Source organism: Lonchura striata, chromosome 2 (assembly GCF_050655825.1).
Source record: "Lonchura striata isolate lonStrDom1 chromosome 2, ASM5065582v1, whole genome shotgun sequence".
NCBI lineage: Eukaryota > Metazoa > Chordata > Aves > Passeriformes > Estrildidae > Lonchura > Lonchura striata.
Window position 1 is genome coordinate 12,759,751 of NC_140704.1, and position 20,537 is coordinate 12,780,287.

The 20,537-nt window shown below is 38.0% G+C and overlaps 1 long non-coding RNA gene across 1 annotated transcript in view; it reads left to right on the forward strand.

Moving 5' to 3' along the window:
- Nucleotides 1–8,954, forward strand: part of LOC110477337 (uncharacterized) — a 239,576-nt gene extending 230,622 nt beyond the window's left edge. Inside the window, exon 2 of the long non-coding RNA XR_004147743.3 lies at nucleotides 8,847–8,954. This is a non-coding gene — a long non-coding RNA (uncharacterized LOC110477337). The remainder of the gene's footprint in view (nucleotides 1–8,846) is intronic.
- The last annotated feature ends 11,583 nt before the right edge of the window (nucleotides 8,955–20,537 follow it).

Consider the following 20,537-nt stretch of genomic DNA (forward strand, 5'->3'; position numbering starts at 1 on the left):
ATTTGGTTCAGCATGTATTTTCATTCTTGTCAACCAAACTTAAATAGGGGGACTTGATAAGGAAGCATTTGTGGCATATTTATATTACACAAGAGACAATGTTTTGAAATAATACATGTGAAATGCATTAGGCATGTTAGTGTGGGTTTATCTGCCAAACATATCTGCAGAGGAAGGAAAACAAACAAGCAAACAAGTGTCTACAAGTTTTCAGAGACAGTGTGAGCAGCTAGGAAGGGGAGTTTTGGCCATAAACATTGGTGTAAGCAAGAGAATGCCATTCTTTTATTTATATTTGTTTCAATCATTACAATATATTGAGGTGCAGGGGGAGACAAAATTTGCAAATTATTATGGTATGTCCTAGTAAATGTTTCTTGTGCATGAATACATGGGGGAGGAGATTTCTAACACAACAGAAAAATGAAAAAATATCTTCTAAAATTAGAGTACACATCCTAGCCTGAAATTAAGTGTGCTGTGTGTTCAGATGCCTGAAGAGAAAATAAGTGGTGTTCTTAGTTGAAGACTACAAAGGCAAGAAAGAAGTCAGTCCTCACCTGTCTATATTTGCTGGTGAAGATGTTTTATTTTTTCATGGTATTCTCTAGGATTTTATAATTCAAGTTCTCGGTTTTTCTGCAGCTCTTATTTGCATGATGCATAAGGAAAGATATCAGTTTTATATTGTCTAGTTCTTGCCCCACTTCCCCCGGCTTTCAAGTCCAGCTTTCCTTTTAATTTTTCCCATTTATTAAATATTCATTTTCCTGGCAGTCCAAACTCCATAAGAATTGAGTGCAGCATTGGCTGCAGCCTTTGGTATAATTTTTTAGCATTTGGATGCCTTTGGTAAGTTTATTAAAATAGAGTGTGAATGTGACAGACATTTAGTAAATAGAGCTGCAATGAAAAATGGTAACATTGTTTTCAAGATGGACACCCAAAATATCTCCAGGGATGTCTTCATAGGGATGGGAAGAGGGAAACAAAAGGTCCAGCCCATTAATCTGTCTCTCACCACATCCTGTAGAAGGATACCTAGAGATTACTGGGGCAGAAGAGGCCAGACTGGTGACATTTCCCTTAGGTTATTTAGCTTCTATATGAATATCCACACATGACAAAGAACATAAGGCATAAGACACTACTACTTTTCACTTTAGCTCCCTGCATCAGGTCTGACTTATGCAAAGCTTATAAGATACTCCCACCTCATCCTTTTTGCATTAATCCTAGTTAAATTCTCCAGTGATTACTGAGTCTGTGTTTCTGCATTCAGAATAACTGTAAACTTTCTTACACATTAAGTGTTAATTTTCTTTACCTGAAGCAATTCAGAGCAGTCATTGCTTCCCAATGGAATTACTGCTTGGAAAGAATATGCCAAATTAAAGATAAACCTTGACTGCAGTTTTCTATGTTTGTGCTGTCTAATAAATAACTCAGTGGCTATGCACCTGCCCTGTCAAAAATTGTACATTGGAACTCCCTAAGGAAAAATCTTCCTGAATATTTCAGCATCTTGATGTAGAACTACCCTTATCTGTCCCACACTATTTCTCTACTGAATAACCCAAGGGATGCTGCAGTCTGCCACTTTGGTGGTGTGAGTACTCTGAAATGTGCACTCCTGGGCTGAGAAATCTGTCAGCAGAAGCACTCTGGAAGGATAGCCCTGTGCTAAATGATTCATTGTGATAGAGTCAGTTAGTTGGTGTGAGCTTCTAAAATAAAATTGCTACAAAACCCTGCTCCCAGCAGACTAGAAAGTGAATGACAAGTCATACTTTGAAAAAACCAAGAAACACTCTCCTGATGCCCCACACAAATGAAATCTAGTCCATTCTTGGTGAATTTCCTCTTCAAAGTCTGAAACACTTAAAAAAAAATAGAGTGCTTGGATTTGTTTGGGTTTTCCCCATTTTTTTCAGACTCTAAGCAAATTCATTCTATGACTTTATCTCATTCCCTCCCTTCTGTCCTGTGTAGCAAGTCATCAGACAAACGTGGACAAGCAAACAGACCTTTGATTCTTGTTCCTTAGTGCATTGTCCACAGCTGAAAATCAGAACTGAGCTGGTTTGATCTCTAAATGAACACTGTTGGGTTCTGGAAGCTTCACAAACTGGGTATTTCAGTGGAAGTCAGGCTTTATAAACTACACTGCTGATTCACTAAGACCTTGTAATCTGTTCTAGTTTTCAGAACTGGATTCAAGTAAATATCTGCAGCAAAAGCCAAGAGATGGAGATACAGAATTCCAAAAAAACAAAAAAATTATTTTCCTTTAAACCAAATCATCTAAATAAAATGCTTTTTAATCACTGCTCCTTATTTTATTTTCTGATTTTAAAGACATTATAGCCAAGAATCTGAAGCACAAAATAATTATCTTGTCTGTTGCCATCAAGCATATGCCCATGCCCAGCATATATTTGATTGTAAAATTAAAAACTAAAGTCTAGAGAAGGAAAATGTTAAGGTTCAGCCAAGTTATCTGAACACAACTTTTACAGCAGTGGGTGAGAACTGGTAACAACCTCATCTGTGGAGACTTCTGGCTCAATGACCTAGAACTGAGACCCACAATCAGGTAACAGAGAATTCAAATGTTATCAACACAAGCACGTTCTTAGCTGATGGCAATTGTGAAAACGTGCAATTTAAGATTAACTTTCAGGGAAAGAGGGTTCAGTTACTTTTTCATATTTGCTGCTGCTGTTAGTTTTCAAATGTGGAGTTACAGGCACTCAAATGTTACCCACATGCTCTGCAAAGCCCCTGGTCTTTGATTCTCCAGCTACACCCTGATCTCTTGAGAAGTGTTTCAAACAGCAAATAGAAAAAGATTAGCATAGCTTAGTGTAATGAACATGGGAAAAAGACAGTTTTGATGCCACTGAACTTTGAGAGTTTTTGCCCACTGGGAATGTGTTAAGTAAACAGAAAAGGAGAAATAAATCTGAAAAGTGTCTCCCATCAGTATTCTGCATCTGTGGGAGATGTGTGCAGTGTGACAGCCAACAGTAATGGAATGTGATCGCTGACGTGCCACGGGAATAATTAATTCTGTCACTTCCCTTGTTATGCAAGTGCCACAGCTCATTTCTATTCCCTCTGCATTCAGGGGGTATATACCCAGAATCAGTACACAATAAGAAAAAAATTGTATTTATGCCTCATGTGGCCAGACCAGACATTGTGTTTGCATCCTAAAAACTTGATTTTTCAATTCCATATACAAAACATATCTTTGTGCTTATGCACTGATAAAAAAGTGTTATTTGGAGGTTAGTTCATATACTCCTGAAATTTTGGGGTTTTCCACAAACACAGCCAATTTTGATTTATGCTTGATGGGAAATTTATGTCAAAATATTTCTCAAGTTGCTTTATACAACCACTGAAATCTGAAATATATGTGTAGATATATTGGGACAGAAATTTGTCTGTAATCTGTATTTTGGACGGAATGTTTTTAATGGATAGAACTCTCAACCCATTATGACCTATTTATTTAACATCAAATATATGCTATGAAAAATATAATTCAGCTGGATTTCAAGTAGAAGCAATATACTTTTCTAAAGAGCCACAAGAGGGAGTAAAGAGTTACCTTAAGAAAATTAAAGTTTGTAAAAATGTAAATCCCTGTGTGAGCACATATCCAGCATGCAGTGAGCAGCAAAGGTACCACAGACAGAATGGAAATTTACTCCAGAACTGTCAGTGCTACCTAGAGCTCTAAGGGGACTTGCAATACCAAGATATATTAATTATTCAGTTGATTTTTCATCTCTATTCTATTTTTACATAGTGAGAGAACCAGCATAACTCCACACAAATGGTTTTTATTCAAGTTTAGCAACAGTTTTTAAAGAATCTTTTTTTGCCTGTCTGTGTAAAGTCACATTTTTTATGCTTGTACAGGGAAAAGCTTTTGGTTTGTCTTCACTGAAACAGCACCAGAAAGCAACCTATACAAAACTTTTTCTACTGAAAACCTGCATTTTTCTACAGGTGTTGGAATGGCCTGTGGCTCCTGATGTGTGGTCGTGAGCAGCTGTTGTCTGGTACTGCTGCTCTGAACTCCCACCACATCTTCACCTGATGTTATCCTGATCTCAGCCAGGGATGAGGAATATATATTTACTTTCCAGTGCAGATCCACTTAGGTCAAAATTTACCTTTAATATAAGATATTAATTAAAAGGTAATTGATAAAGTTAAATGTATATGAAGTGTCATTTAGGTAATTATTTTCCATTTCAAATTTATTTCCTTACCATTTAAAATTATGCATAGTATGATTAAGATTGAGGGATGATTTCAGTCTTGGTACAGTCCTAAATGCAATTTGGCCTTTTCTGTGCATTTGTTTTAGCCCTAAAAGGATTGTTCTGCTTTTGTTCACAATCACATCTGAAATAAGTTTTTTCCATGATAGGAAAATAGGCTAAACTGTTTGCCTGGTGGAACTGCTAAATCTCTACGGATGAAACAGCTGTTCTTAGAGCAATTGTTACTCCTAGATCAGCACCTCTCAAGCCCTGATGACATTTCTGCAGGCTATGTAATATTTTGTTCTGCTGACTCTGTCTGGGAGCCCAGCTGTGAACGTGTGAGAGAAAGCAACTCTATTGTGCTTCCACTTCCTCCCCTCATCCAGCAAGAGCTGTGTCAGACCCCACTGGTGTGCTACAGCCTGGGAAGGAAATCAAATTCCCAGCACCAAGGTTTCCTAAGGTGATTATGCAAAGCTTGGATGAGACTACTCAAGAAAAAGAAAAAAAAAAGTATCACTGTGTAGAAGCAGCAGATGATTATCATTAATTGAATGCATGTATTTGGCAACAAGGAAAGATAGCACACACTGTGCTCTGCCATTCCAGATGGCTTCCCAGAGAGACTCCTCTGAACACAGTAATGTGCTGGGAACACCAGGCTAAGCAAACACAGAAACACTTCCTTGAGACTTACTGAAAGCTAAATATCCTCATATTAAATTTCTCAGCTCTCAAAATGCATCTTGAACTCTCTTAAGTTCTAAAATTCTTTTTTGACATGTATGTTTGCTATCCCTGTAACCTGGATCATCAAGGCTACCTGCAGGACTGCTAGTGAGAAGGAGCTGGAAATAAGCCCTAGAAAGAAGCAGGGAGATTGTGTTTAAACTGTGGCAAATTCAGTACTAACAATGTCACCTATGCAACAGGTTTGTTAGGTACACTGAGGGTTTTTCTAAGATGAGTAACATGGACCTATCTTGGCAAAAAAGTGACCATGATTAGTTTTCTGCAACACAAAATGTCTTTCTTTGGGAAGTATTAGCAGGTCACAAGGTGACAAGGTAGTTTACAGAGAAACCTTGTATGCTGGAGCAGGTGACAAGGACCTCTGATTTCTCCTCAGCATGCAAAGTAGAATTCTCAAAAGAGAAAATGGGTGACTGATGGGGAAGGTGTGTGTCTTTTCTGATGGTCCTGGTTTACAGCTTAGGACCATTGCACTGCAGCTAATTCATCACGTCCATCATCTGAGATTAAAAAGGAATCAGATCCCTGAGTCACGGGCTGGAACTGCAGATCTGGAGATGCTGTTGTGAGAGTTAATGGACTCTCTTGGAAAGCTCTTGAAACGCTTAGAGAAACACCTCTCAAGAGAGACATAAATTTGTACAAGCCTATCTTGATAAAGCCTGAGGGTAGGCTGTCTCTTTTACATTTTTCTTCTCACCTATAAAATGTGTATTATTTTTCTTTATCCTAATTGCTTTAATTGATAGCAAGGAAATAATCTGAAGTGACAATCTGCATGTTTAATGCTTCCAGGCTTGGCCATTCCTGCTGTTCCTCAGACATCTACATCCACAAGTCACTGCTAAAGTTTTGGGCCCTACCCCTCTATAGGTAGCTGTGCATTTATACAGATCATGTCAGATTACAAAGCCCATTCCCTATTCTTTGTGCCTTAATTTTTAGGTAATTAAAATTGCTTATGGAAGAGAGGACTGTCCAGGGAAGACTTTAGAAGAAATTTTACTTTAACTATCTAATTCATTTCTAATGTGTGCTTGATTTAACAGAAATATCCCCAGATGTAAATTTGCATCATTTTCTTTATTTGACTATAGAAGAATTTACTGGCTTCAGAGCTTCAGCTCTATTATTACAATAGAAATGTTTTGGAAATATAGGATTTCCCACTCTAAACCCAAGATCAATGGACTTAGAAAATCATAGACTTATAAAATCCTTCAATTGGAAGGGACCTTTTAAAGGCCCTCTAGTCCAACCAGTCTGCCATGGACAGGAACATCTTCAACTAGGTCAGGTTGCTCAGAGCCCTGTGCAGTCTGGCCATGAATGTTTTTAGGGATGGGGGATCCACAGCTTCTCTGGGCAACTTGCTCCATTGTTTTATCACCCACACTGTAAAAAACTTCTTTTATCTGATCTCATCCTTTCCCTCTTTGAATTTAAAGCCATTCCCCCTATTCCAATGACCTGGTAAAAAGTCTCTCTCCAGATTTCCTGCAGGTAGTGGAAGGTTCTGTAAGGTAGTCCTGGAGTCTTCTCATGTCCAGGCTGAACAATCCCAAACTCTCTCAGCCTTCCTCCACAGAAGGGATCCATCCCTCTGCCCATCTCGGTGCCCTGCTCTGGGCTGTCTCCAGCAGGTCAATGTCCTTCCTGCACTGGGGACCCTGGAGCTGGGCACAGCACCCCAGGTGAGGCCTCCTAAGATAAGAGCAGAGGGGCAAAGATCACCTTCTTCTAGATTAAGGAAGAAAGGACATTTTTTTTCAGATGATCCATTAGAAAATAATGACTTTAAATAACTCACAAAGATCATAGTTCTAGGATTTGCCATCAGGTTGGACTAAGCAGAAATATTGCATATTGCACCATTTTATACAATCTACTTACACGCTTTCCTGTTGTGCAATCAGAACAAACTGCATGCATATATTCAATAAAAATAAATGTAGTTCCGAGATAAGCACTTTAAAAGAGCTCTTTTTATTTTGTTTGTATTGGTTTTCCTGATTATATTTGCTAGTACTCTACGTGGAAATGACTGAAATAATTTTGACGTAGTATTTCACTCAATCAGTGCCTACAGATTTAAATATAGTGCTTGGAGCACTGTTTTTTAAAAGATGCTATTTATTTACAGTTCTGTATTGCATATATTATACAAAATCACAAACTTTGTTCTGTTTTAATGGTGACTAAAATGGATGGAGAGATAGGACTGTAAAAGGAAACCAGAAATTTCCTAGGTAAGAGTCTCTTAAGAGACATAAAATGAGCCTAATTTGCTCAGCACCACCTAGTCCCCAGTTTATTTTGCACAGTGGACATGATAGGACATAGGGAGACTTAGAGATTCTGGTGTATTTTTTACAAGTGCAAGAGATTGCATAGAAGTGAATTGAGTTGGGGCCAACAAGGCCTTTTTCTGTTGTAAGTCTAAGAGGTTGCAAATACAGAGAGGAGAAGCATAATTTGAGTGGTTTTAAAATTAAGGTTAGGCTGATATGATAAATGCCAAATATTCTTCCAAACATTTCCATTGGGGACTTTGGTTCTCTTTTTCTCTGAAGAAAAAAATTAAAAATGCACAGTCTGATCCAAATCCAGAATTATTTTTCACAAAAGCGAAAAATCTCAAAACCTCATGAACTAAGAAAAAATGTAGTTGCTAAATTTTGCTCAGCCTCTGTCTTCAGCTTCTATAGGATGTGAAGGATCTTTCTATCACTTTTGTTTGATAAGTATACTAACTTCTGACTTTAATTCTAAGCTAGCCTGATGAAGAAAAATAGCCCCAAATTTTTACCTTGCCAGCTTACTTCTGTGTGGTATGATGCAGAACTACTATATCACAGTACTTCAAACTCTGCCAAGATAGTTACAACCCAACTGTTACAGGGAATTAACAGTATTGATTGGGGAATTCTTTTTCTCAGGAAATAGCACAGGAAGCAGCTCTATAAAGTGCCAGCAGTGCTAAAGTTTATTGAAATGTTACCAGTGTAATCCCTCTGAATCAGCAGCTGTGACCATGCCTGAATGCTGAGGGGAAAAGCAGTGATAATCTACAACCATGAAGGACTGCTCATCTCTTAAGCTCTGGGTTTCAAAGAGGCTGGATCGTAATAGGCCATAAATAAGGATATTGCTCCCTGCCACAAGGTTTCATCCTGTGCACCTCACATTGTAGGGAGAGGCAAGCAAGGTAGAAAAATCTGCTGTATGCACAATACATTCATTTCCTTGTAGCATAAGCTTTGCTAAATCTTAAAAAGCGATGGAGAAATAATTCTGCTATGCAAGTGCAAAAGGTGACCAACAGATATTTGACTACAAAACCTCTTCAGGAGGTACCTGGTGAAAGCAGGGGCTGTTCTGTTCCTACCACAGAAAATGGTTGCCTTTGCACAGAAAGATTTAACTCAACTGATCTCTACTACAGATTCCTTACTCTTAAAGTCACGTAATAGCTCTCATGTAAATAAAGAAGTTTTGTGAGAAAAGTAGTCCCGGTAATGGTGGGGGGAAAATATCGTTTAGTAAATATTCCAGCTTAATTCAGAATCTGTGGGATAATGGTGGCAGAGATTTTTTTGGTGTGGGTAAAACAGTGATGTCTATACTAAGTGTTGCAAAACAAATTTTAAAATAAGTGAAGTCGGTTTTGCCATTAATAATTTAAACCATTCTTGTCAGAATCTTATGTTCTCTTTTGGCATTTCTTAAAAAAATATCAGGTGATATTTTGAGCCTATTTATTCACAGCACATGAGAGTGTAGTATCTGAAATGCAGTATTTTACAGGAACTGTGTGATGCTACCTGCAGAGAAAAGCAGTTTTCCTAACAGAATCTCTGTTCAAAGTGCATCCATAAAGAGGAATCAAGGATTGTGAAAAAAGAAAAAGAAAAAGGGAAAAAAAAAAAGAAAAAGAAGAAAAAGAAAAAGGGAAAAAAAAAGAAAAGAAAAAGAAAAGAAAAGAAAAGAAAAGAAAAGAAAAGAAAAGAAAAGAAAAGAAAAGAAAAGAAAAGAAAAGAAAAGAAAAGAAAAGAAAAGAAAAGAAAAGAAAAGAAAAGAAAAGAAAAGAAAAGAAAAGAAAAGAAAAGAAAGAAAAGAAAAGAAAAGAAAAGAAAAAAGAAAAGAAAAGAAAAGGTAGTAAGAAACGTCAGCCTCGGTACCGCGCGCGGCCACGAGATGGCGCTAAACACCCGCCGATAGCGCCAGGCGCGCGACAAAGGGCGTGACGTCATCTGCCGGAGCGCTGACGTCACTTGAAACACTCGCACATCGATGGTCTGTTTTTACATTTTTTTTCCTCTTTCCTTTTTTCCTCATTCATATTGATGAGGTTCGGGAGTTTTGAACTAGTCAAACTTCAATAAATTCTTTGTCAATACATTTTGGGGTGGATTATTAGATAAGCAAATTTTTGGTGGACAGTAAGGTAAAGCACCAAAATAGAAACTACAAGTAAAAAGCTTATAGCTAAAATTCAACTCTTGGAAATAGTAATTTCTTCCACCTTGGCTAAAAAATAATAAATTATTTGTGACTAAAAGTAACTATGAGTTTCTCTTTGTTTTCTGTACTTTCTGATGCAGTTTGCTATGGCCACTCCTCAAGGGCCATCCTGGTTCTGCCTCTCACATAAATGTTCAGTCATTTTGGGGGATGATTTGAAGGGAAAAATTCATTTGGAGCAAGGGAGTAGCTCCTCCCAGAGTCAATGATCAACAACTGAGACAACCCAAGCAAGTGCTTTAGGTCAGGTGTGTGAGAGCACTCCCACGGTGGATCCCAATGTGGAGGCCTCGCTTCCTTTCCTATAGCTCAGCAGAAAGTGACAACAGCAGGAAAAAATTCAAGATAAATTAAACAAAATAGCTTCACAAGGTGAGACAGATGTGCCACAATGAAACACCCCACAGGTCTGCATGTTGTGGTCTGGGACAGGAAGAGAAGCTGCTCCACTGCAGCTGTGCTTGGCTTTGACATCAGGCAAAGTAACTATGAGGCATTCAAAAGCAGAGTATTAGACTTATTTTTCCTCTTTAAAGTAGCATGAACTCATTTTAATGCTAAAAGGTTATGTGCTGCTATTTTCCTGAAGAAAAATCTGATTCATCTCAAAAAGGGCCAGGTCTTCCTATCAGAAGAATCCAATGAGAATACTGATTCTCGCACTGGGAATTAAGATATATTTTATTGAAGATATAAAATGACAACATAATGACAATTCCAGCTTTCTAATTCCCCAGTAGAAAAGAGACAGATTAAATGTCTCCAGGAATGACTGACTTTCTTATATGTATTCCCCCCACCTCTGTCCCAGGAGACATGGCTGATTGTTCAGCTCGTCCTGTTGACTGAAAGAAAATCCCCTCTGATTTTTTATTCCTGGAGAAAGCTCAGAGGAGCAACTACCTGACTGCTAAAGCACTTTGCCAAGTGGCTGGTGTTTAGCTTCCAAACCAGTTACAATCAGCAGCTTCAAATATCATAAGCATCTCCTGAAAGCAGAACAGTACAAATTTCAAGATATTTTAGGAATTCTGTGCAAAAAAGATTTTTCAAAACATCTTTTCCAGCTAATTGAAAACAGTACATGTAAACGGAGGAATTTTATTCCAATCTTTTTGAAAATGCTTTTGGCAGTCTAATTCTTCTTTCATGAGTTTTTAATGGGCTGATACTAAATTACTTCAATGAGGTTGCATTTACTGCTGCAACCAGTTCAGAGTTCAGGGGCATCCCAGGCTTGACACTGGTGGCAGGAATAGAGAGACAGAAAGCTCCGAATTTTGCCCCTCTCCCCATGCACAGATTTGTGCTTCAATCTCTTGCCTGGTTTCTCCCTTCATTGCTGCTTATCTTAGACCTCAGACCTTTATTCTTCTCTGTAAGAACTGCTCCCTCCACTGATATACAAACACTAAAATGTAGAGAGAGCCAGGACAGTGTTATGGTGATATGTGAAAACAAAATACAACAAAAGTGCAGACAAAGAATTGCCACCTATATCTTGACTGCAGTGGATTCTTATTTCATGGATTTGAAATGGGAACCTTTGTATTTACTGATGCAAAGAATTAGCAGCATCTAGACCCTTGTGGGACTGCAGCAGGAGCAGCTGTAGATTTTTTGCCTTGGCTGTTTAATTAATATCTCCCTGCCTCTGGTTTATTTGTACAGCAGCAAAGCTTTAAAAGAAGTGTGTTGCAGCTTTAGCATTTAGTGAAATCCATTTTCTATTCACCCAGACCTTTGGGTACCACATACATTTAGTTATATAAAAATTCTAACCTTCTTCCAACTCAGCTTTGTAAAAATACTCATACTGCTATTTTGAGATTCCTGGGTTGAAGGGATGCATAGGATATGCCTGTATTTTGTTCCTGTCCCTTAATCTGTTAATAAATCACTTGGGAACACTCTGTCAATATTGTATTGAGACATTTGGGGGCTCACAGCCAGCTGCTTGTTGGCTGGACAAATATCAAAGGCAAATCTGGAGCAAGGTAGTCTTTGGAAGGCCAGAGGAGACTGTGATATAGAAGGAACCAAGCACAGAGAAATGAGACTACAGAACTGTAGAGCTTTCTTTCAATTAGTCATGTTGAGCCACTTAAACATATTTTTTCCTCACCCTACATATTTTAGTTTTTTCCCTTTCAACAGGACAATGTAGTCAAATTAAATAGAAATTACCATGGCAATTAGGGTTTGTTTGCTGCATTGCATTTCTTCCAAATTAATTTACTATTGCTATATTGGTTAACAGTTAAACCATTTGATATGGTTGAATGTGCACATTAATATAATTTAAAGAGCATAATGATTACCCATTTTATTACTTCTGTATTGTAATGCTGAATTAATTTATGCCAGTTATAGTTGATTATTATGGTTATTAACATCAGTAAGTGCTCTTTAACAATCAGTCGAGATCTAGCACTGACTGCCTTGTTAGAGCTAAATTAAATGCTGGAGACACTCTGCTCACTCTGTAACCCTATCCAGTTTCACTGCAGTTTTCCTCCCTTTACCTAGTAACCTCAGGAGCTGGATTAACTGCAGCAATTATATGCCTCATTAACAATAAACAATTCTAGCTGGCTGCTGGTGGCTATTGTGCCACAGGTGCACGGACCCATTACAGCTGTCTCAGCAGACAGAGGGGATACAGCAAAACCTCTTCTCTCTGGTGTCTAATCTCCAGGAAATAGAAGGTGTTTTAGCCTGCTAATGACAAGGAATGTTGGGACAATGTTGACATGCCCCATAAAGCTGCAGAACAAGGCAAAAAAAAAAAAAAAAAAAAAAAAATATGGCTGCTGCCTTGCTAGGACCAACTAAAGAACCATGATTTATACTTTTTAAAATCTCTATATGAACAAACTGCAGTGCTCACAGTTAATATAAAATGTGCAGAAACTATATTTTCAATGTACTTGATTTTTACCTATATTAAAGAGCTTCATGTGAATAAATAAATACTTCCAGCTACATAAGATCTATTCCACTGTTGTTTAAATTAAAGTTTATTTTAACTAGAAAATAAAAAATGTCAGAATTTTTAAATCCTCCTGAACCTTGTAAAAGTTTCCTTCATTTCAGGAAGGGGTAGGTGTGTTCTGGTCCCTTCTTCAAGTATTTGTTTCTTCCATTTTCCTTAGTGAATTCCTAATGAGAAATAAAAATAAAGCCTGAGAAAATGCAGATGAAGGATTTTGCTATAAGATATTTTTACTAAGGTGCTGCAGTGGGAGGTGTTGCAGAGACAATTGCAGAGACAAGTTCAGGTGATCCCACAGGTTCCTGATACCTTGGTAAGGCAAACCAAAATCTGGTGCAAACAATTCCTTTGCAACTGGAGAAAAAGTCCAGTGTCTGCAAAAAGAGACTGGATTCTTGACTAATGCAAACTGTAAATAAACTTTCGTAGCTGGAGATGCTGAACAGGATATAGCACTTGGGGGAACCCTTGCCATTTTTTTAGAAAAGAGACCATTGGAGAAAATATTGTATGTACTGTGTTTCACAGAGCCTGACTAACTGGAGCTTCCTCTGGGGCTGACACTTTACACAGTGCTTGCCTGTCTGATGGGTGCACTATAAAGGTTTTAAGCAATCTCTTCATATCTGTGTCCTTGGTCTTAATGTTCACATGTCTGTATCTTTCTCTGTCGGTGTCTGCCCACCTTTAAAGAGGCCCACAGAGAAAGCAAATTGTAGCCACACTATAATTTCACCTGGATCTCACGCTTAAATTATAAAATTATAGATATAGGCACTTTCTGAGCCTGGCTCAGCTAAATAAGCCTGTACATTCTTTATCTTCTTTCTTTATTTTTTTTCTTTTTTTTTTCCAGTTAAAGAGGAAAAGCTGTGGACCTTTAGGGCAAGTAGTGAACACTAGTGCAATTTTCTAAGGACAAGAATGGTTTCTTTGGTGATATCCTCTTTTCCCAGCCTCCCTGTCTAGGATCACATACCCAGAGCACACCCTTGGGATGGCTGGAGAATGAGTCCAAATACTCCTTTCCACTTCAGCCTGAAATCCAATAACTCTAGCACCAATATGTTGCCAGAAAAATAAGGGGGAAAAATGCAGAGAAAGCAGCTGCAGGGAAGCAATCACCATCTCCAAACTAGAGCAAGAGAGTCTAATCTCATCCCAAATAAAAATTGCTTTATGAACTGCTGTCAAACCCCTAAGTAACAGGGGCTACAGTATAATTGGGTTTGACAAGGGGAGCAGCATATGCCAAAATTAATCAGGATGTTTGGCTGTGTATGAGAGAATGGCCTAGAAGGTACAAAGAAATCTTACACTAATTAGAAGCAAGAATATCAATTGATCCTTGTATATAGTGTGGAGGCAATTCCTGTGTGGGATAAGAGACCCCCAGAAACCACGTCTAACCTTGCAAGGAGGAAGATGTGAAAGGATTCACTGGTGTTCTTAATAGCAAGGGTGTGCAGGGTGCCTGAGCCATTGGGCAGAAATGCTTCAAAAGCTGGAAATATGGTTTGCTAACACACAGCAAAATACAAGTTAAATTCTTACAAGTTAAAGTGTAGAGTGAAACACTGAGGCCAACAAAAAAAAAAAAAAGTAAACATACTAATTAAATTTAGTTTGGTGAATTCTTTGAGCCAGAAGTAGGAAATTGGATAATGAGAGAAGAAACCAAGGAGGAAGGGAAAAAAGTTGGATGGAAAATACACTGACACCATGATTTCATGACAGGATGTGGAGTGTTTTTTATTTAAGGTGATAAAATTGATCAAGGGGAAAACATTTGTGTTTTATGAATTTTGTTAAGGAGAAGTCATGGAAGGTTTGAGATTTAAAGTTTGGATGTGCCACCTCCTGCCTCTACGAGCACAGAGGAGCCTTTCACTCTGTGTGCAGCTTCCAGCCTCAGACCTGTCAGAACTGGCAGGTCCACAGGCAGAGGTTTTACGAGTCTCATTTTTGGACACATCTTGGACGCTCAGTAGATGTGCACACACGTGACAAGCCTCCTGTACTGCAGACAAGCCTGGACTGTGCAAGGCACAGCAGCTTTGTCCTTGGCGTGCAGGAGAGCCCTTCTTTGCTGACACCATGGTCTTTGTCTGGGATTTTTGAACATCTGGTAGCCCGGGCTGCTAGCCACCCTGAAATCTAACAGTCTACCATCACAAAGCTGGCAAGTGTCAAACCTTTTTCCTGTTCTGTGAGTTTTTCTCACAACTCTGTTAAAACACAGTGCTCCTTGCAGGCCTCTGAACATCTGCTCTCAGCTGGAGCAGAGGGGGCACCAGACTGCTACTACAGGGCATTTAATTGAGGTATATAATTCCCTTTTGGAGAAAGTGTGCTGGCAGCTGCTGCTTGGTACCCTCCTGACTTGTGTTTACATGCATCATATTCACAGACTTCTTTATGCTCCAGTATTTGTTCAGGATTCAAAATATGACTTGGACTCCTCCCAGACCTGATGATATTACTCTGCAGTGCCCTTGCTCTGAGAAGCTGCCCAGATTATATTTTTAACTGTCTAAATACTACTGAGTCTCATGTATCTTCCAGTCATTATGTGAACTCCAGATGCTTCAATGAAGAGGAAAATCTTGACAGACTATTGCTAGTGTATCTTGTCTTCCTGGTTTTGAGGTTGATTTGTTTTGTTTTGTTTTGTTTTTTTTTTTTTTTTTTTTTTTTGTTTTTTTTTTTTTTAGTGTAATCTATTCCTTTAATATGTGATGAAGAGATATAACTTGATGGGTCAGATTATCAGATTCATAGCTGATATCTCCTCTGAAGCCAGGCTATTTTACCCCTCTTGTGTGTTGAACTTTTTCTCTCTCTTCTTTCTTTTTGTTCCTTTTTCTTCAGCAGCAATTGCAGGCTTCAGCTGAGATGGAGATCTCAATATATTCAGCATAATAGTAATGCATAAAAAAGACTGTCAGTCTTCCAGAAAATTTGGATCCATGTTCAGACAGCCTAACTTCCATCCAAATACTCATGTCCAATGATTTCAACTGTTTGTTTCTAAGTTTTATTTGTTTTTGTTCAGACTCAGAAAGACCTAGCATACTCTAACAGTTCACTGGCAGGGCACAATATAGAAATAAGTTTCCTACTTTGAGATTTAAGTCCTATGCATCTTTATTCGTGTTCCCACTTTAATCCAAGGATGCTAGAGTTTCCACATGAAAATTGGATGCTTTTCTTCACTCTTGTGTGGGGTAGTGTTTAATGATATTTCCCTACCAGCTTGCAGGCTTTCAGCACTTCCAATGTCAACTCAAAAAAAAAAAAAAAAAAAAAAAAAAAAGAGAAGGAGGGCTTTGAGGCTTTGAGGAGGGCTTTGAGCAGAGCCTGCCTGGCTGATGCTGCTCACTTCACATGTCTCACATGCACATTTGGGCCTTCCTGCAATGCAAGCTGCTGCCTGACAGCTTCCTGCAGCCTTTGGAGACAGCCAGAGAAAGAAAATGAGAGAGACACGTTTAGAAGGAGTTGTATTTAGTGTGTCAGAAATAAAAGCAGCCCTTGAAACCTCTTTGGGGATGGAGGGGGCTGGGAAGTAAACTCTGATTTGCAAACGGTGGAAACTTCATCCCTTCCTTTCTCTCTCTCTCTCCATGTAGCACCCTTATATTTCAATGCTAAGTGCTTTTTAAATTCCTCCTGGGTTGACTATTTACATATTATAATGTGAAGTAATGAAGGGAAAGGGATGTTATGCAAAGCAATTGCCTCTTGTCCTCTTCTCCTGAGTGCAAGGGCCAAGCACATTTCCTGCCATCTGTTTAACTCCATCTCCTGATGCTCATAATGAACCTGGCAGGGCTGGGCAGATGGAAATCACTGGCAGGCAGAGCTGTTTGCTTGTAAAGGCAGCCCTAATTTGTTAGACTTGCCAGGCAAGTCCCCAGTGGTCAGATATTTCATAGTGATGGAGGGTTATTAAAAGAGCTCAGGTGAAGAAAGCCCTTCCCAGCATATGTGGCTGAGCTGGGGGCTGAGTGCTGCCCTGTGCCAGAAGAGCAGCAGAGCTCCGTGTGCCATGAGCAGAGCTGGGGCCAGGCTCCTCACCTCGGCTGCTTGAAGCTCTCCCTCAGCCTCACACTGACCTGGGCTTGTTGGCTCTGCAGCCATCTGCCACACATCACACTCATCTCAACCTAGGACCTCTCTAAAGAACAAGAGGAGAAATGTGATTAGGCTTTTGTGTGTTGGCAGCAAGGCCATTTGCCTGTTAAAAGGCACATAAGCAGCTATTCCAGTGAAAAAGCCTTTTTTAGAAAATAAAAAAATAAATGAATAAAATGTGGACGTCATGAGAACACTCTAGGGGCTACTGGTTGGCTTATCTTTCCACATCATTCATATATTTTCTTCTCCTTCACCCCCCTCTCTCTGATATGAAGTTAGAAATGAGAAACTGAGAGAAATAAATATTTTGTGTAACTGAAGTTGTTTCATCAATCACAAAAATCAAATGCAGAAAAAGAGAGAGGATTAGAGAAATGTGAACTTTAGAGTCATATAATACATGGGACTTAAAGGAGAAATTCTGTTTCTATTAAAAGATTACGTTCCTCTTTTTAAATTTTGCCAATTATTTTACATAAGGCCAATATTTGACAATCTCATAAAATCTGGGGTAGAGTATAAATAAAAAATAAGACAGGAAGATTTCATATAAATAATTTGTTTCCTAGAAATGTATGACTGATCTCTTATATTTCAGCCAATTGAACATTTTAAAATAATATTTTAAAATATTTTGTACAAGTTGAACATTTTGTTTAGAAGTGAAGACCAAGTGAATATAGAGATCACTTCAGATTTTTCTGTTTTGAAGTCTGTATTTCACTGTACAAGCCACATATTTATTCATTCTGCCAACACATTTGACATTCCCTACATTGAACTGTGGCTTCTTTGCACACAAATACCTCTTGCTCTTCTGGAATTACCATTTTTCAAGGGTGGCTTGAAGCAGGGAATGTGAGGAAGAAAAAGCTCTATAATTCACTTTAAAAAACGTAAGTATTGAACGGAATGTCTGTCAGCCATGTGGTCACCCCCAGCCTAAGCCAGGACCCAGCAAATGCAATGGGCTGGATCAGCAGCGGTTGTTTGGATAAACTAATCAGGAAGGAACTCTGAATCCACGTGATAAAATATGACCTTGACAGAATTGTTTTATGTGGTGAAGAGGCAGAATTCATCATAGCTCTATTATGAATTACTGACTGAGTATAACCATTTCCTTTTCTTCTTTTTCTCTTAGGATGTTATATTGTATATATCCTGTAATATCACAATATATGTTGACCAAACACAGCTCAACTATTTTTTTATTTAGGAAAACTGAGTTAGGCTTGAACAGAAAAGAGCTGGATAAGTTTAGTTGTGATTGACTCTGAAACAAGCACTCACACAGGTAAAAATATTATTTATTTCTCTTTTTATACAAAAGAAGTCTCCATATTTTACAGCTGTTCTAAGACATCAAAGAAAGCATTAGACCTGAAGGTTACTATTCATCTAATTTAAAATGGTCAAGCATGATACAATTAGTCTAGATGTCACTGGCTGTGATTCTGCTGACAGCTTTTTTTTATTAAGTATTTGAGACATATAGTGGTTTGTGTAACAGCAGAAATGGACTCTGGTTCCTTACCTTTACATCAAACGGGTTCCCCCATATATCACCTGTAAAACACTTAGCAATATCCTTGTTAAAATGTCAAATACACATAATTCCTAGTAAATTCAATAATCACTTCCCCTTAGCTTCCACTCTCTGTCTACTCCAATTTCTGCATGAATTTTTACCTGTTAGCTTATATTTATATAATAATTTCAGAAAGTAATGAGAATTAAAGAAATATCAGATAGATAATATTTCCCATTCATTTTTTTCCCCTCACTATTTTGGCAAATTAGTTATTCCTTTGGGGAAATACAACAGAACAATAAATTCATGACCATTTCCATAGTAAGTGAAAGAGGATTTTCAATTTAGCAGAAAGATAAGTCAACTGAAACCCACTCCTACTCTGGTAGACACCATTTTGAAAAAGCAAAGCAGTTTTTTACACAGAAATAAATTGCTACTTTGTAAGGCATTGATACACTTGTTCTCTGTTATGATTTTTTGGGGGTAGAAAAAACCCACAAAAACACTCACAACAAAATAGAATAAAAACCCACTAACCAATAACCAAAATCAACCAATCAGCCATAAAGACCCCAAATTTAAATTATAGATGTCAGAATTTTGGCATGCCAGAAGTAATACGTTTCCTTAACATGTGCTCTTTGCCACACTGCCATTTGTTAGTTCAGGATATAGTATAAGGTAGAAACAGCTTTTTGACACATCAGGCTGCTCTGTCTGTGACTGCTGAGCAAGTAAAACTCTGCTATTCATTTTTTTCCCTTTCCATATAAGGTTTTTCATGGTGCAAGATGACTAAATGACAAGCTTTTCATTAGGAGTTTATCACAGAAATCAGTCTCAATGCTTTTTTTTTTCTTTTTGCAGAAATGCCAATCTAAAAAAGTTCCATCCATGAGTTATCAATGGAGCCAGGAGGATTTCAAGATAGTCTGTACACTGAAACACAACATATTTTGGCCAGCACTTCAGATATTTTAATCCTTCTGCAAATGTATTTTTGATATTTGAACTATAGAAATAGAAAACTTCTTCTTTTTCCATGCAATATACTAGACCTTCTAGAAAGTGAAATAGCTTATAGCATTCATCCTTGTTTAGTCATTGTTTTTAAACTGGAAAGTACATGAAATTTAGGTTTGCACTAAAATACAAATAAAAAGTATTTTTAAATAACCATAGGTTTTAATGGTATATAAAGAAAAGATTTCATAGCAGATAATACTCATATTTCCAAAAGATAAAAAAAAAAGTTTAGCATTAAAACCACTGCAGATTCAAATGACTGAGTGCCTTCAGGACATTGCTGTATTGGACCTTTGGATGTTATCCCACGGTACATAATCTTTCTGTGGCAAATATATAGCTGAGTGTTACAGCAAAAAGTACAGCAAAAATAATACAGACAGTTTTGACAAATATGGAAAATATCTCTCACATTCTTAAAGAAAAAAAACAGTAGAAAAATATGGTCACTGCTGAGTATTTCCCCAGAGGTGAAACATTTCTGAATGTGTAATAATTGTTTTGCATTCTTTCACATACAATATGCAGCAATAGATACTTAAACAGAAACAGATTTTGCCATTAATAATGGCTACAAATAAGGGGTTTCTTCTTCCTTGCTTTTTATTGGTTACTTCACCTCTTAAAACACTGGGGTAAGGACCTGGTTTCAAGCTTTAAGTTATCTCCTTGTCAATAATGAATACTTTGAAAACATTACTAAAGACTGGGTTGTCAAAAAGTGACCTGTCATTCAAAGTAAAGCACATTATGGACTACTTCATTAATTTTCTTGCAGTCTGGTCAGATTTATGTTTACATATCTATCTAGCAATTTCTCTTTAAAAACAAACACTTCATTTCCAATTCAGATTTTGAAACAGCTGTGCTGAATTTCAGGTATGATCAGTACATACATGTGTATGTATATATATGTGTATATATATATGTAAGCAAATTTTTTTTTAATATATTCAAGACATTGAGTTAATAACAGGAAGACAGGAAGGTGGCTCTCTTTGTGAGATGATGATGGTTTGCACAGTACATATAAATCACTTCTCATGCGACTCAGCAGAGCTTTGCTAGAGTAGCACAGCCTGCTGGTTTTGGCTGGGGCAGAGTTAAATTTCTTCCCAGTAGCTAGAATGGGGCTGTGTTTTGGATCTGTGCTGGAAGCAGTGCTGATGATTCAGGGATGCTGTGGTTGCTGCTGAGCTGCAGAGTGAACTCCAGCACTCCTGAGTGTCACTGAGCTCTGCCTCTCACTGCACCCCAGCAGCGAGGGCAGTGGGGG